The sequence below is a fragment of the Pteronotus mesoamericanus genome, unplaced genomic scaffold (assembly GCF_021234165.1).
Source record: "Pteronotus mesoamericanus isolate MK-2021 breed Mesoamerican mustached bat unplaced genomic scaffold, CSHL_Meso_final contig_52, whole genome shotgun sequence".
Classification (NCBI taxonomy): Eukaryota; Metazoa; Chordata; class Mammalia; order Chiroptera; family Mormoopidae; genus Pteronotus; species Pteronotus mesoamericanus.
Window position 1 is genome coordinate 14855001 of NW_026555189.1, and position 14405 is coordinate 14869405.

At 49.7% G+C, this 14405-nt stretch overlaps 1 protein-coding gene across 1 annotated transcript in view; it reads left to right on the forward strand.

Annotated features, from left to right (window-relative positions):
- Positions 1–5515: 5515 nt before the first annotated feature.
- The window catches only part of CDH11 (cadherin 11), a 133961-nt gene continuing 125071 nt past the window's right edge, over positions 5516–14405 (forward strand). Inside the window, exon 1 of the mRNA XM_054579359.1 lies at positions 5516–5661. The gene's annotated coding sequence lies outside the window, so the exon portion shown is untranslated. The remainder of the gene's footprint in view (positions 5662–14405) is intronic.

Genomic DNA, 14405 nt, shown 5'->3' on the forward strand with positions numbered 1-14405 from the left:
CTGAAATTGCCTCCTGATTCTCTGTCTTCTCCCCTGTCCCAGAATATTGTATTCATGATTACAGGATATAACCCGTGGGGCCTGACAACCCAAGATGACCCAGAATGGAGGCAGGATGGGAAACTCTTTCTGCCTGTGGAGAGTGCATTCGCAGCCCCAATTCTTTACTCTTTCCTGTCTTCACACCCTTTGACATGCAACTCGATTTTTCACCAAACAAACAAAAACCAGATTATATTTCTCTACTCCTTAACTTTCAATCTGGCCAATTGGTGTGTTTTGGCCAACAAAATAAGGTAAGAAGCTTCCAGTTCTAAATGTACACATCAAGAGGCTGTGTTTATTTCTGCTTGATATCCCGTGCAGTTAACACTGTCATGAGAATATGACCAAGGTGGTCCCAGGAAAAGGATGAGAGATACAGGAAGGTGAGCTGAGTTGGCCCAGCCCCATCTAGACTAGGCAACCTCAGCAACCCACAGATCTATGAAAGTTAATAATTGTTATTTTAAGCCACTTAGTGCTGGGGTCATTCCTAACCTAATATCATTGTGGTGATATTTGACTGATACACTGACCTTAACTTAATCAAAACATTTATTATTTAACCTTATCAATTAAATATACTTATTGGACTTCTGTGTTTAACACACCATGTACTGGGGATACAGATATACGAAAACGAGATGGGTAGCATTGTAACTGTTGGGAAACTGATAGTCTAGGTGAGCGGGGAAGACAAAGAAATGCTACAGATCTAGCAGAAGAGGGTGTGTTTCAGACACAGGACACAGGGAGCTGGCCGGGCTTGAGATGACTGACTGCTCCGAGTGGTGAAAAGGAGAATTGCATCTGAGTGATGCTTTCATTTCAGTTAGCGTACCACATAAAAACTCCAGAATATAGGCTCTGGGAGGATCCTCCCCAGAGTTTACCTTAGGAAAACTCTCACTTAGAGCTAGGACAAATAAAGCTCAGAGAAAGAAAAGAAGTTATCCAAGGTGACTCAATGAATTTGTGGCAGACCTGGGATATGAACCCAGGGCGCTTGCCCCTATTTGACTCCGAATAGGCCTTACAGTTTCTGCACACTGTGAACTGCTCTAATATTCTTGACCAGAGGTTTTACTACTAACACCATTTAAGATTACTCTCCATCATTATTATAATTCACAATTGTAACATGACTTCTTTCTTGCTCAGATCTTTCAAGGCATGACAATAATCAGACCTCATAATTAATGGCAGTAATTAATAAATTTCATTTATTGAGCCTCCACTCTAGGCACAGTGCTTATTGCTTTAGATACATGAGCACATTTACGCCTTGCAACAGTGTAGGCACGTATAATAAGCTCCTTGTTCCAGAACTGGAAACTGAATTTCCTGGAGATAAAGCCTTTGCCCAAAGTCATACAGCTACTAAGTGGCAGAACCAGGAATGGGACCCAGATCAAAGGCCTGTGATCTTCCCACTTTTCTCTACAGACCCAGCTGTGGGAAGCTCTGTCTCAAATGTCTGGTTCAAAAATGACATCCCTGTCCCGTCATCCTCAATGTTCTCTGCATTGTGATAAAACCATCTCCCTGCTTGGATCCTGCCTCTCTTTTTACACCAATTACCAAAGGAGGCCTCCAGAGCTGGAAGCTTTGAGAAGGCCCGAGGAGGCCTGGGGCTTCTAAGTGGAAACAAGGAACTGACTCAGCAGGGTCTGGCTATCTTCAGAGTCTGAGGACAGGTACTTCAAAGGGTTGAGAGCCCAATACCTTTGATGAAGGAACCAACAGGAAATTATCAGCCTAGTGCCGACAAGGATAAAGACGAGAAAAAGCCCACTTGGGCCTCATCTTTGTCTGCATTGGAACAGGCAGGAAGCACAAGGGACTGTTTAATCCTGACTCCAGAGCAACCTTGAACCTAGGCTTCCTCCGGTGAAGAAGGTGAAGGAAAGGTGAGGCAAGTTAAGATAAACACCCAAACTTTTGGCTGCCTGGATGAACTGAATCTTTTAATTGAAGCTGTCACTAGGTTCTTTTTTCCCTCTTTTCCTTTTTTAATCTAAACTATAATCACACAGTACTCCACCCAAGTGCTTGATACGGATTTCTAAGACGGATCCTAACATAGTCATAAAAAAATTCCCCTCTGAAATGTGCACTTTGTACTGTGTCGATGTGTAGGTGTGTTTAAAATGTCACGAACTGGAATGCCTAACTCTAGTTCCCAGGAATTAATCACTTAGAAGAGTGAAAGGGGGGAATTAACTTGCTTTAACACTTAGAAGACGCTCCAAAACAGACATCGAAATAGAACTTGCTGAATAAAAGTATGGTTATCTTTCCAAAAGAACTAGAACTCCTTTTTTTTTTTTTTTGACATTTTTCTCTTCCTAAAACGGTGCCTTGCAAAAAGTTTTTCCCCTGGGGCTCAGCTACAGGTCACAGATAACCTGGGGATAAAGGTGTAAAAGGATATTCTTTTTGCCTTTTTGTTACTATTTAATACTTTTTAGTATATGTATAGATTTGTACAACTGTCACCATTTTTGAACATTTTTATCATCCAACGAAGTTCCTACATGTCCAATTTGTAATCAATTCCTGTTCATACCCTTAGCCAGGACAACCACTGATCTACTTTCTGTCTCTATAAACTTGCTTTTTCTGGATATTTTAAATAAGTGGAATCACACAATGTGTGGTTTTGCCCTGGCTTTTAGCATACAGTTTTAAGGTTCATTCATTCTGTAACATGCATCAGTATTTTTCTTTTTAATGCTGAATACTATTCCATTACATGGATGTACCACATTCGGTTTATCCATTTACTAGTCAATAGACATTTGGCTTGTTTCCAGATTTTGGCTTTTATAAATAATGATGTTATGAACATTTAGATACATGGCTTTGTGTGGAGATAACGTTTTCAGTTCTCTTGAGTAGAACCCTAGGCTCCGAATCGCTGGGCTGTGCAAAGGAATACTGCCTACCTCTATTCACGGGGTTCCATCTGAATGGAAACCTACCAAGCAATTAAAAAAACCACCAACCAACAAAAACAACTGCTGTCATTGGGTGAATTCTGAAAAGATAGCCAGAAAGTAAAGGACAATTACTTTCCTTTGAAAGTAAAGTTAATGTCACATCATCCGTGCCCAGGCTCATCTTTGGATCTGCTTCCCAAATGGAATTCATCAAACTTCCGTACGGACCGAGAGACATCCTAACCGTCACAGATCCCGGACACCTTTGCGCACGTGTAATTGGACTGCTCACGGCTTTACATTCCCTCTATGCCCCCGTGGAAAGGGTGAGAAAATCCACACAACAGTTAGTAGCCAAACAAGGGTAAAATGGCAAGATCTTTGAGCGTCGGGCCCTCGCTCCGGTGTAACTTCCTTCCTAAGGGGAGCTGGCGGCCAGAGCTCCCCAGTACCACCGCTAGGCTCCGTCAAAGTGAGAGCCGAGACCTTTGGTGGTGGCCTAGGACAACTCGAGTTTCAGTACTCAGAGCAGACGGACACAGCAGATGAAAAGACAGTGCCAAAGGGGCAGAGACAGGGAGCAGGGCGGAGTGAGGGGCCAGGTCAGAGACCAACCTGCGGAAGTAGAAGAGGCAGGCGCCGCTTCCGACTCACCGCGCCTCGGGGGAAGAGGCGCGGCCTCAGCGGCCGAGAGAGTCCCTCGCACCCGGCCTGTGTGCCGCGGGGGTGCGAGGGACTTGGACCTGGTGCCCAGAGGCCCGTCACCTTGGAGGCCTTTGCTTGTAGGGAGGGAAGCACACGAGCGAGAGACCCGGGAGCCTGGAAACTGAGCGCCCCCTCCCCAGCCGCGGAAGGCGCAGTTTAAGACCACGTCCCCGCGGAGGGCGAACGGCGCGGCCGCTCAGCGCAGGACGCAGGCCCCGCAGCGCACGCGGCGCCTCAGGGATCCCGGCGTCGCGGAGAAGAGCGCGGGCGCGCGGCGGGGGTGGGGCTGGGGCGGGGTGCGGTACCCGGATAGCCCCGCCCCGCCCCCGCGCGCGTCGCCCGCAACCCCGGGAAGCCCGGGCCGCACGCGGACCTGCCCGTCGGGAGGTCCCCAGCCCGAGACCGGGGCTTGGCTACCCTCTACTCTCCCCGCGGACTGTCCGAGGCTTTCTCTTCCTTCTTCGTCCTTTTTTCCGTTAACTCCTTGGGTCCGGTATCGCCCTGCTTATCCCTCCGCGTCCTCCTAACCAGTCTTCGCGGGCCCGAAACTCCTTCCCCTCCTTCTCCATCCCTTCCCCCACCCCGCCCCGAGACTCTGTTTGCTTTTACCGCCGGCTTTTTATCTTCGCCCCGCTTTTTTTTCAGTCACCCCCAGTCTAGAAACTTGTTCGAGCTTGGGGTTCCCTACCAGGTCACGGTTTTCCCTTTTGTGGCCGCGGCATGTGCCGTCCCAACTCCGCTCCCCTAACATCGAGCGCCCCGCCCAGTCCCCGGCAGGAGTCCGAAGCCCCGGCCCTGCCAGCCTCTCCTCTCGGCGTCTCCGCCAGGGCAGGAAGCGGGCTCGGGGCGCCCACCCTCTGGCGGGTCCTCCTTGAGGGGTAAAAAGGAGGATGGAGGGAGAATACGGGCACGGCGCCCTCAGGCCGGCTCTCCTGCAGAACCTCGCTCTCCAGCCCTGGCGGGTGTGCGGCCGGGGGGGCCTGATGCAACAAGTGACTCTACTGGCGGGGGCCCAAAGCACCCTCTTGGGGCGCAGAGGTGGCGGGCCCCAGGCCGATCCTGACCGAACGATTCCCCGCACCCAGCTCCGCACGCAAGGCATTGGAGGCGGGGGTAGCGGGGGAGGAGAACAGAGAGAACGGAGACGTGGCTCTTCCTAAATCCAAAATCTCCCTTCCCGGGTTTCGCCGCCAGCGCCCCAAGCACAATTTGCAAGGGATGGGGCACGGAGGTCGGGCAGAAGCCGCCGACGTGGAGGGGTTCACTGAAGGTGGGGTGGCAGTGTGAGGAAGCACAATTCCCGATGGCCTCCCCGACTTGGCCGATGCTTTCCCCCAACCCTCCATCCAGGCCTCCCGGGCAAGAGCCCAGCCTGACCAGCTGGAGCGGATTTGGGCAAAGGAGGAAAAGGGGCTCCCACCCCCTCCCCAGCTTCCCTCCATGGCCCTCCCTGATTGGCTGTGCGTCCCTGGAGCCCAACTTCAGTCGCTCCAGACTCTGTCTGAGCCCCAAAGGAGTCGGAGTGCAACGACGCCGGGCGGGAGGGGCGGCCACGAATCCGGGGGTTGGCATCTCTGGGGCCCCTAGGGGGAGGGGCGCGGACGGGGTCGGGCCCCCGCAGCCTCCGCGAGGCCCAGCTCGCCGCGTCTCACGGCCTCGGCTCTTCTCCGCCCCCCGCCCTTTCCTTTCCTCCCAGCGGCGGCCTCCCTCCTCCTCCGCCCCCCCCCCCCAACCCGCCACCCCGCCCGCCACCTCCCCCTGGTTTCTCATTCCTGCCACTAGCGCGCTCGGCGGCTCATTCCGCGGCCGCCGCCAGCCGAGTGGAGAGTCGCTCGCAGATGCCGCGGGGGCCGGTCGCAGCCGCCGCTGACTTGTGAATGGGACCCGGACTGGGGCCGGGGCTGACACCGCTGCGCTTGCCCTGCGCTAGAGACCGACGGCCAGAGCTCGCGCCCACCCTCCAGGGCCCCAGGTGAGGCGCGCCCCTGTGCTTTCCTCTTGCTTCTTGCCGAAGGGGGGGCGGTGGGCTCTGGATGAGAATGTGTTGGGGATGAGGTCTGACTAGAGAGGGTTTCACTAATGCTAAGGAAAGGGGGGGGGCGGAGATAAGAGAAGATTTGTTTAAAAATAAAAAAAGGGAAAAGGAAACCAGCTGTGGGCTCAGGCAGCGCAGGGGGCACCGGCACCAGATGTGCGCTCCAACCTCTCCCCTGCTCCGGCCTCCTCTGAACTCTGCACCGAGGCCTCGGGAGAGAGGGTTTGCCCCCGGCTGGGGCAAGAGGCTGCAGAGCTGCGTCCGGGACCCGCCGACTGCCCCCGGTCAGGTCCCTGGGGAAAGTCGCCCACGGGCAGTGCCCTCCCGCCCGCCCGCTCACCCTGCGCCTCTTTCCGAAAGCGGCGACATGACCGTGCTCTGCAGGGTTCCTACCCCTTTTCCCGGGTCCCCGCTGAACGCTCCCGGAGGCTCAGCCCTCCATTCTAAACTGCCGGCGAGGCCCCAGAAAACGGAAGGAACCCGGCTCGCGCCGGCGATTCCCCCGCACTTTAATAGCTTGGGTTTGGGTCCGCTGACTGCGGCTCCGGCTGCCGACTGCGGCGCGCGCTCTAGCCCCCACGCCGGAGTCTCTCGGGGAGCGCCGGGGGCCCTTCATCAGCTCCGGCCAGCTCAGGGGGAGATCCGCGAGCGGCTCAGACTCGGTCTCTGGCTCGGGGTTGGCGAATCCTGCCAGGGTCAACGTTAACTTTGCAACCCAAGCCTTCCCCGAAGCCTGCGCCTCCTCCCGGAGCGCGCAGAGCCTCTCCAGCCCGTACGGCCTCCCTCCCTCGGCTTTGTCGGGGAGCGGGGGCCCGAGGGTGGGATGCGCGGAGTAGCCGGCAGGATGGGGAGGGCGGCTAGGAGAGCACCCCGTTCACCCCTCCACCCGGCGGAACTGGAGCAGAGCCTGCTTCGCGCTATAAAGAAGAGTCCCCAGGGAAAGTGGGCTCCGGGAGGCCCCTGGGTCGCTCTTCCTTATCCCTTTCTTGCCAAGGCCCTGCTTTCGCCGGGGTACGGGGGACGCCGCACGCCTCCCTTTCCCGGGTGAAAGGTTTTTTTAGCTCTTCGAAAAAGCCCTGTTGCTTTTGCTGATAATGCAGCAGGAATTTCACGGGCCATCGCACTGCTATTAAGAAATTGCATCTTTTAATTATTTAATAATGCCATCCCTGCTTGATGACGGGTCGTCCCTAAGGGGGGGGGGGTGGCGGGTTGTTCTGAAACCCTGCCGCAGGAGGATATAGATCTGCCTAAAGTCTGCCCTCCCGTTTCTCCCTAAAGAAATGTTGTTCGGGTGGCTCTGAAATCTTCCCTTGTTTTCCTTTTCCAATCATTCCTATTGGTTTCAAATGAGGCAGGGAGTAAGTTTTCAGTTTAATCACAGGGAAGCCAGGATAATTAATCTGGCAAGCGGCTGGATCAATTTCTTTATCACTTACGCTTGCAGCAGACATCGATGGTGTTGCGGGGTGTCTAGATTTTCCGGGGATGGGGGTGAGAACTGTTTCTCGGAGCGGGGACCCACCAGCGTCGCATCAGCACCTAGGCCAGGCTGCGTGATGAGTGCTAGGAAAGGAGACGAGAACGGGGCTGACCTTCATTGCATTAATCCTGGAATTATTTTTCCTACAAATACCACAGAGACACCAGAGCCCAGAAGGGGTCAGGGCCTCCCCCAGTCACTGCAGGGAGTCTGGTCTTCCTTCAGCAGAACAAAGGAATAAAAGTTGTGAAACAAAGGGACAGAGTTGTGGCCCGTATGAGAGGGACCCCAAAGCTCCTGGTCACTGAAGTTTGTTCATGGTGCGAGCTGATTCAAAGTTTTAGAGTTGGCCAGTGGGCCCTGGAATCCAGACCTCTGAAATCCTGCCTCGTACAAAGGAATGCGAGGAGTTCTCAAGTGCATCCCGGGGAAAGGCATCTAAGAGGCAGGGGGACTTTGCTTGAGTGAGAATTATCTTACATCTTGCTTTTGAAGCATTGCAAGGTAATGCATCAAGAAATGGCTGGCAGCCACACTTTAGTATTAATAATAATTACTCCTATTACTATTTACATTGTTATTTTAGAGTCTGCCTAAGATGGCCATTTTATTACATTTTTGGAAAAAGGTAATCACCTCTACCCTACCGACCAGGGAAGAGAAATGAGGAGATGCATTGGAAGGACAGATAGAATAATCTGTTGAGGTCCCCACATGTAGATTTACTCAAACTGGGCCTGCTGCTGACTCGTAAAAATAGGCTTTTAAAATAGTTCAGATTGAAGCAGTGGACCATCTTGATAGCACTTCAGAACTTCCCTTATGCTCAACATTCTTATCAGAACACCAGACAGTAAAATTACTAGAAACCTAAATTCTATTTTCAATTAAGATGCAATCTTGTGTTAAAAAAAAAAAAAGTTATGGCTCTGTTTTTTTTTTTTTCCTGTGACCCAGAATTCGTGTTTTCTCTGTGCAGTGGTGGCTGTGGACATGTACGTTTGTTTATTCGTGTGAGGAGGAGGGACGGGGTTGGAGAGATGTGCCCTGATTTCGGGGGATACAGATCAATTTCATGCTCCTTTAATGCACTTGTCTTCATAATTCATGGTTTTCCTCCCACTTTGAATAGAATTACATGGCTGCTTTGTAAAGACTCTGGTTTGGGGACCCTCACATAGGGAACGCCATGACTGAGACCTCAAGGCTGGATTTACAATGCCGGCGCTCCAATCCCACGCGCGTAGTATGTCTCCAAACCTTGCCTGTGACCGTCAGTGACTTACGACGTTGACAGTTTACCTAAACTTTGACCTGTGATATTCAAATCTATTTTCAGATCCATCTAAACATTTCTGCAAATGTGACTTCAGTCTTCCTTCCTTTCAATACATATGCAGGGGTAGGCAAAAGTAGGTTTACAGTTCGTATGGAAAAGGCATGCAGGTTGTGATTATTACAGTAGCTTTATTAATGCTATGTTTTGCATATTCATGACTGTAATTCTACTTTTGCCCACCCCGGCATATAGACAGATGTTCAAGAAGCATAATCATTTCATGTATTTTCAATATCGATTTTTTTACTTTGATCATAGGCATATTTAATTAATAATATTAATAGAAGAACAGCGGCTCACAGAGTTTGAAAGTAGGTGGCAAACCCTTTTTTTTAATTGTTAAGTTTGCAGAATGACTGGATTCCTTGGTTTATTCCCTAGAAAATCTGAGCAGTGTGGAAATGCCCCAAGCCTATGATTGGAGAGATTGAAATGTGTTTGGGATGTTTTCCTCCTTATGAAATTGGTTATTGTTTCATAGAAAGTTACCTAATTTGTCAAGAAGCCTCATCCTAAATTTACCAAACATTGTGAGTTGTCAGCCTTTCCAATGCAAAGTTATTGCCCCTGAAATATGTGCAGATCTTTGGTCTCTATAAATGTGCGGTTTAATTGACTGGGGGAAGAACATCAACAGGTCTGTTAAAAAGAAAAAAAAAAACCCATCTGGAGAAAGTTGGACAAGTTTGGTGCACCCGTTGGAGAAAGAATCAGCTTTTCCATCCGGATTACTGTGATAGCCATCCACAGCCTCCTCAATGGGCGGGAAGGACTAAAGAAAACACTCGAGGAGGATAATTAGACATCTTTCTGCTATAATTTTACCCTGACATTGAGAGCCTTGTGCGGCTCTGGAAATGCGCTCCTTCGCGGAAGATTGCACTTCTGGCCACTAGAGGGCAATGGCGCCCTTCTCCAACCTTCTACTTGGGGCCCATCTGCTTTTGAGGGCACCATGAAAAGCCGCTTTGTTACCACCAGCCTTGTCGGGCCCTCTCAGGAGAGACCGAATTCAATCTAGTTGTGGTTCAGGCTACTGCTCGAGCAGTTTGTCAGGATTAACATCTTTCTAGCTGGTGGGTCCAGTTACCTTCAGCCTCTTCTTCCCACCTTGGAGTTTACTAGAAAGTTGGAAAATCTTGTTAACTTGAGATTGAGCAGAAGATGGGTGGGGGCTGGGCTGTATGATAAACAAGGTCAGCTCTCGCTGAGGCAGTGATGGGGAGGATTTTCTGGCTGCTGGTATTTTTCCCCCCCCCCCCCCCCCCATAGAAAGCATCATTTCAGACTCCGAGGGGAAGAGAATGGATAAAGAAGAGAAATATTAGTGAGATTTCTGTGATATCATTGCCTATATTTTCAAGAGGTTTTGAAGACCTCTGCAAGACATTTCTAATTTGCAAAAAAGAGTAACAGTTTGATCTTTGGTAAACACTTTGGGGCATGGAGTTTTAATATAACAGTAAATATTTTCCTGTTACCTTTAAACCATTCTTGATATTGGAGTACAAAACCTAACTTGAGCAGAGAATAAAATTTAATTCAAGACTGGTCCCCTGCACTGGAGTTTAATCATTTCACTTTTTTCCCCTCCTCAGTGATATGGAAATTACTGCTTATGATTAAATTGCATATTTCAGGCTGCACAAATTTATATTTGTTACTGTTTGATAGTGTCATTATGAAAGTTCAGAAGAAGCATGAAAAAAAAACCATGCGATATTATAATTAAGGGGAAAGCTCTATTTTAAAAATAAGTGGTGTCATAAGTGGATCCTTATTTGTCTTTTTTTTTTAACTGAGTGCAGCGGCCTCCCCTCTGAATTAGCAGAGGAGCCCTCTGCAGCAGCTCCGAGTGTGCTGGAATGCCCAGGCGGTTGATCAAGAAGGAATCAATGCAAATGGATTAAGGGAGGGAGTATTCAGTAACTCGGTGGCAGGGAAGACAGAGTGTTTTGTAAACCAATGCTCACTTACCACCAGACAGTTCATTTAACTTTAAATTTTTGCATTGTTATATGGTTTAATTGGGCGCAGACAGCGGCAAAGTTTGGAATTCTTCTTGAGCTAAAGCATTGTTCTCATAGCCTCTGTGGTCAGGGTTCCCACTCAGGCAGAGCATCTGGTACATGGGAACATCATGTGGGGTGAAGTATGAGAGAAGAGAGGAAAGGGAGGGGGAAGAGAGTGAGACCTAATGATACTGTTTCCCTTGGCAGGTCAAAGACTGGTCTCTCACCTCTCTCCTTTGTTCCTTCACCCTTCTCTTCTCTTTTCCCTGTTCATTCTCATAACCTCCACCCCCTCCTCATCGCTTAGACCATGTGAGACACTGAATCCAGAAAGTTGGCACAACAGCTTCATAGCCTCCAGTCAGCAGTGGCCAGGGGCTTAACTCTCTTGCCTTCTGGCACTGGGCACTCCTCAAAGGATATTGTGAATGGGCACTGCCTTTTTCTCCATTGTTCCTGGCTGTTGCAGGGGAAGAAAAGCCTTCATTCACTTCCTCCACTGCCTCCCTTATTTGTCAAAAATTCTTCTGGCATGGTTCTCTGCCCCGATATGACGTCACAAGTTAAGGTTACATCTCCACTTTCCTTGAAGACGATGGCTGCGGGATCAGCTTCATCCCTGATGTGATGATCACCTAACACAGCAGCAGCAGCCGTTGAAGTTCCTCCTTGATTTTAGTTTAAGACGCATGGAGATCTCTTTTCAGCCTTCATTAAGCTCCATCAGTGAGAGCAAACAGTGAGAATTTAGAGTAGCACCCTTATCATTGATGCATGGACGAAGCATAGACAGACACACCAGATCTAGTTACTGTGCGCCGCCCCTGCTATGGGTGCCTGGGAATGCGATTCCCATGATGGCATCCTGACGGCTCAGGCCATTTCCCATCACCCCCGAGGCCTGGGCCAGCTCTTCAGACCTGGAGGCAGCAGAGCCAAGTGGCAGAGCCGGGATTAGGGTGAGGGGAGTGAGGCCAAGATGTACAAGTGCAGAGGTAGATCCTGTCCTTAAAATTTTGATATTTTGCCCCTTTTGCATTTTCTCTGTTCAGCATGCTTTTTAAAATATGGCATTACAATGTTGCTCATCTTGATTACTGAGATTGGTTTCTTTCTTTTCTTTCTTTCTTTGTGTGTGTGTGTGTGTGTGTGTGTGTGTGTGTGTGTCTCCTTATATTTTGCGCTTTCCTGACTCACCTGGTTCCAGCCCTGCCTGGCATTTTGATCCTTCAATTCCAGCCCCGCTACGTAGTGTATGACCGAGAACAGACAATATAACTTTACTGAGATTCAGTGCTTCACCTGAACAAATGGAGCTAATAATAATATCTATGTCCTAGGATTGTTGTAAAGATAGAATGGGAATTGAATGTGATGCCTGGTTCATGATAAGCACCCAATAAACGCTCAGGCTTCTGGGATTATGTTTTACAGCCTAATAGTGGCAGGTAGCAGTTCTTCCTTGGAATTATTAGGCCAAAATCCTGCACTGAACATTCGCTTTTAGATCGAGGCCTCTCCCAATTAGGGTGAATTGTTTATTAGTGCCTGCCTTTTTAAAAATTATAAGTTTAAGTGATCCATCCCTCTTCCATTTAAAATATTCAAGAGGCAGTTGAGATTTGAGAGATAATTACGGCTTTTGAAAAGTGCCTGGCTGCTACCTTTGCATTTCCTCACTGTTCCGTTTTACACATGGGTTTCTGTGATATGTCGCCTGGAACTAATATCTTACTGGGAAAGTTTGCTAAGCAAGTGATGTTGAGATATTCATCACAAGGTTTGCTGTCATTGAAAAGGGACTCATTACTATTCCAGACCAGCTTAAATGATAATTAGTCTCTCGATAAATCATCACCATTTCAAGTCTCTTCCTGTTTGTTTTTCAGGTAAATGTAGTGGGGGATTTTAAGGGGGTTGAGCAATGAGTTTTGACTCCTGAAGATGCTTCAGTGGAAGAATTAAGCGCTTGCCTTGTCTGTGGTCTTCCTCAGGTCCCCGCAAAAAAGCACTGCGACTTGGCGGTGTTAAAGAGAACAGCAGCCCTCAACCCCATGCAGCCCTCAGCGGTTTTCCAGCTGTTTTCCCACCCTTATATCAGTCAGGCTGGGCTTTCTAAGGCCCTTGGACTTCCCAGGTTGCCCTGCTGTGTCCCATCTGCAGCCGTCTTGTGTCATCTGAGCACACTTTGCAATGACAGGAAATATCTGCCTGTGTTTGTCTCGCAAAAGGGAGGGGAGAGAGCCAACTTTCTGAGGTGCTTCTCTGTGTTGGGTGCTGGACCTGACACCTCATTTATTCTGTGCAGTCATCCAGTGATGAAGGTGCGGTCATCTCCATTTTATAAATGGGGAAACACGCTTGTCTAAACTCCCGAGGCTGAGGAAGCAGAGCCCGGTGTCCAAGCCTGTGACTCCACCCATTTTCTACGAAGTGCCTCCCTGGCCTTCTGGAGAAGAGCAGTGGATGCAGAGCTGAGCAGTCGGCTCCACCTTGTGCCCCTGCGAAACCCCAGATCTCATCCATAAAAGGAGCTTCCGAGATCTCCAGTCGAACTCTCCTCTCAGCAGGTTTTCTCTTTGCCATTCTAACTACAGCTTCTTGAACGTCCACGGCCTGTGAACTACCTCAGGGAACCCAGGACACTAGAGGTGATGCATGGAGGAGCCGGCGTGCCCCGCTTTTGTAGCTTTCCCCTAATAGTTGCGCTTTGTCACTGCCCGCCCCCCCCATCACTTTTTCCTTTTTCAGATGCACACATATTTGAAAATCGGTGTCAGGTAAGAGTTAACACCCAGCATTTGTGGAGCACTGAGCTAGTTTCAGGCACGAGGCTGAGAACGTTCCGTGGAATGTGAGACTTACAGGGACCCTGTGAGATGGTAGGATTATTGCTGGCCTCCTACAGAGGGAAGAGAAGGAGAAGACTGACATTCCCAGGTTCCACAGCAAAACTGGGATTCCAAGTCAGGCGCCTGGAACCAAACGGAACCCATGGCAAGGTGCCCCCGCATTCGGTGCTTCCGCTCACCTGATGAGCCACGGCCTCCAGACCTCTCGCTGTCCTCACCTCTCCTGTCTGCTTCCATTCCATTTTGTCATTGTCCCCTTTAACATGTGGCTTCTTAAATCAGGTTCCCTGCTGCAGACAATAACCACTGCGCGGCAGTTGCACATAGTACTTTCTGTAATGAGGGCTGGACGTTCTACTTTGCCAGGTAAAACTCTTAGGACTCAAAGATCTGAAGTCGTTACCTGAAATGATCAGCTATTCCAGTCAACCTTCATGTAGAGACGAGGCTCCAGGGACCCACAGGAACCATGACTTGCCTGCAATCACAGGGCAATTTCGAGGCCGATGGAAGAGGAACCGGACAGTCTGGGCTGTTAACCCAGTCTCCCACCACTATTTACATGTGAAAGTCCCCCCCGCCCAAGTGCATAAATCTGTGGGCCGACTTTTACTGAAACATGCCATTAGCTCGAGTGAGTGAGCGTGTGTGTGTGTGTGTGTGTGTGTGTGTGTACAGGTATGCCCTATGTGTCATTGACCCGTTACACTGTGAGACCTAAATGTGAGGTTTTGCATGAATCTCTCCTGGGAAATAATGGGTCAGCACATCCCGTGTCTGATTTACTAGCTATACCATTTGGTAATATTTTGCTGCATGTACCATTTAGCCCAGGTCTTCAGCTCTGTCCTACTTAACGGTCACTTCCCGTTGACATCTCCATTCAAGGTTCCATTGGTCATGGTGTGAGAACTCACCTGGCCACCCCCGAGCCTCCACAGGGCCTTCTGGCAGGTTTGGGTGGAACTCAATTTCAGGCCTATCCCTTTGTCACC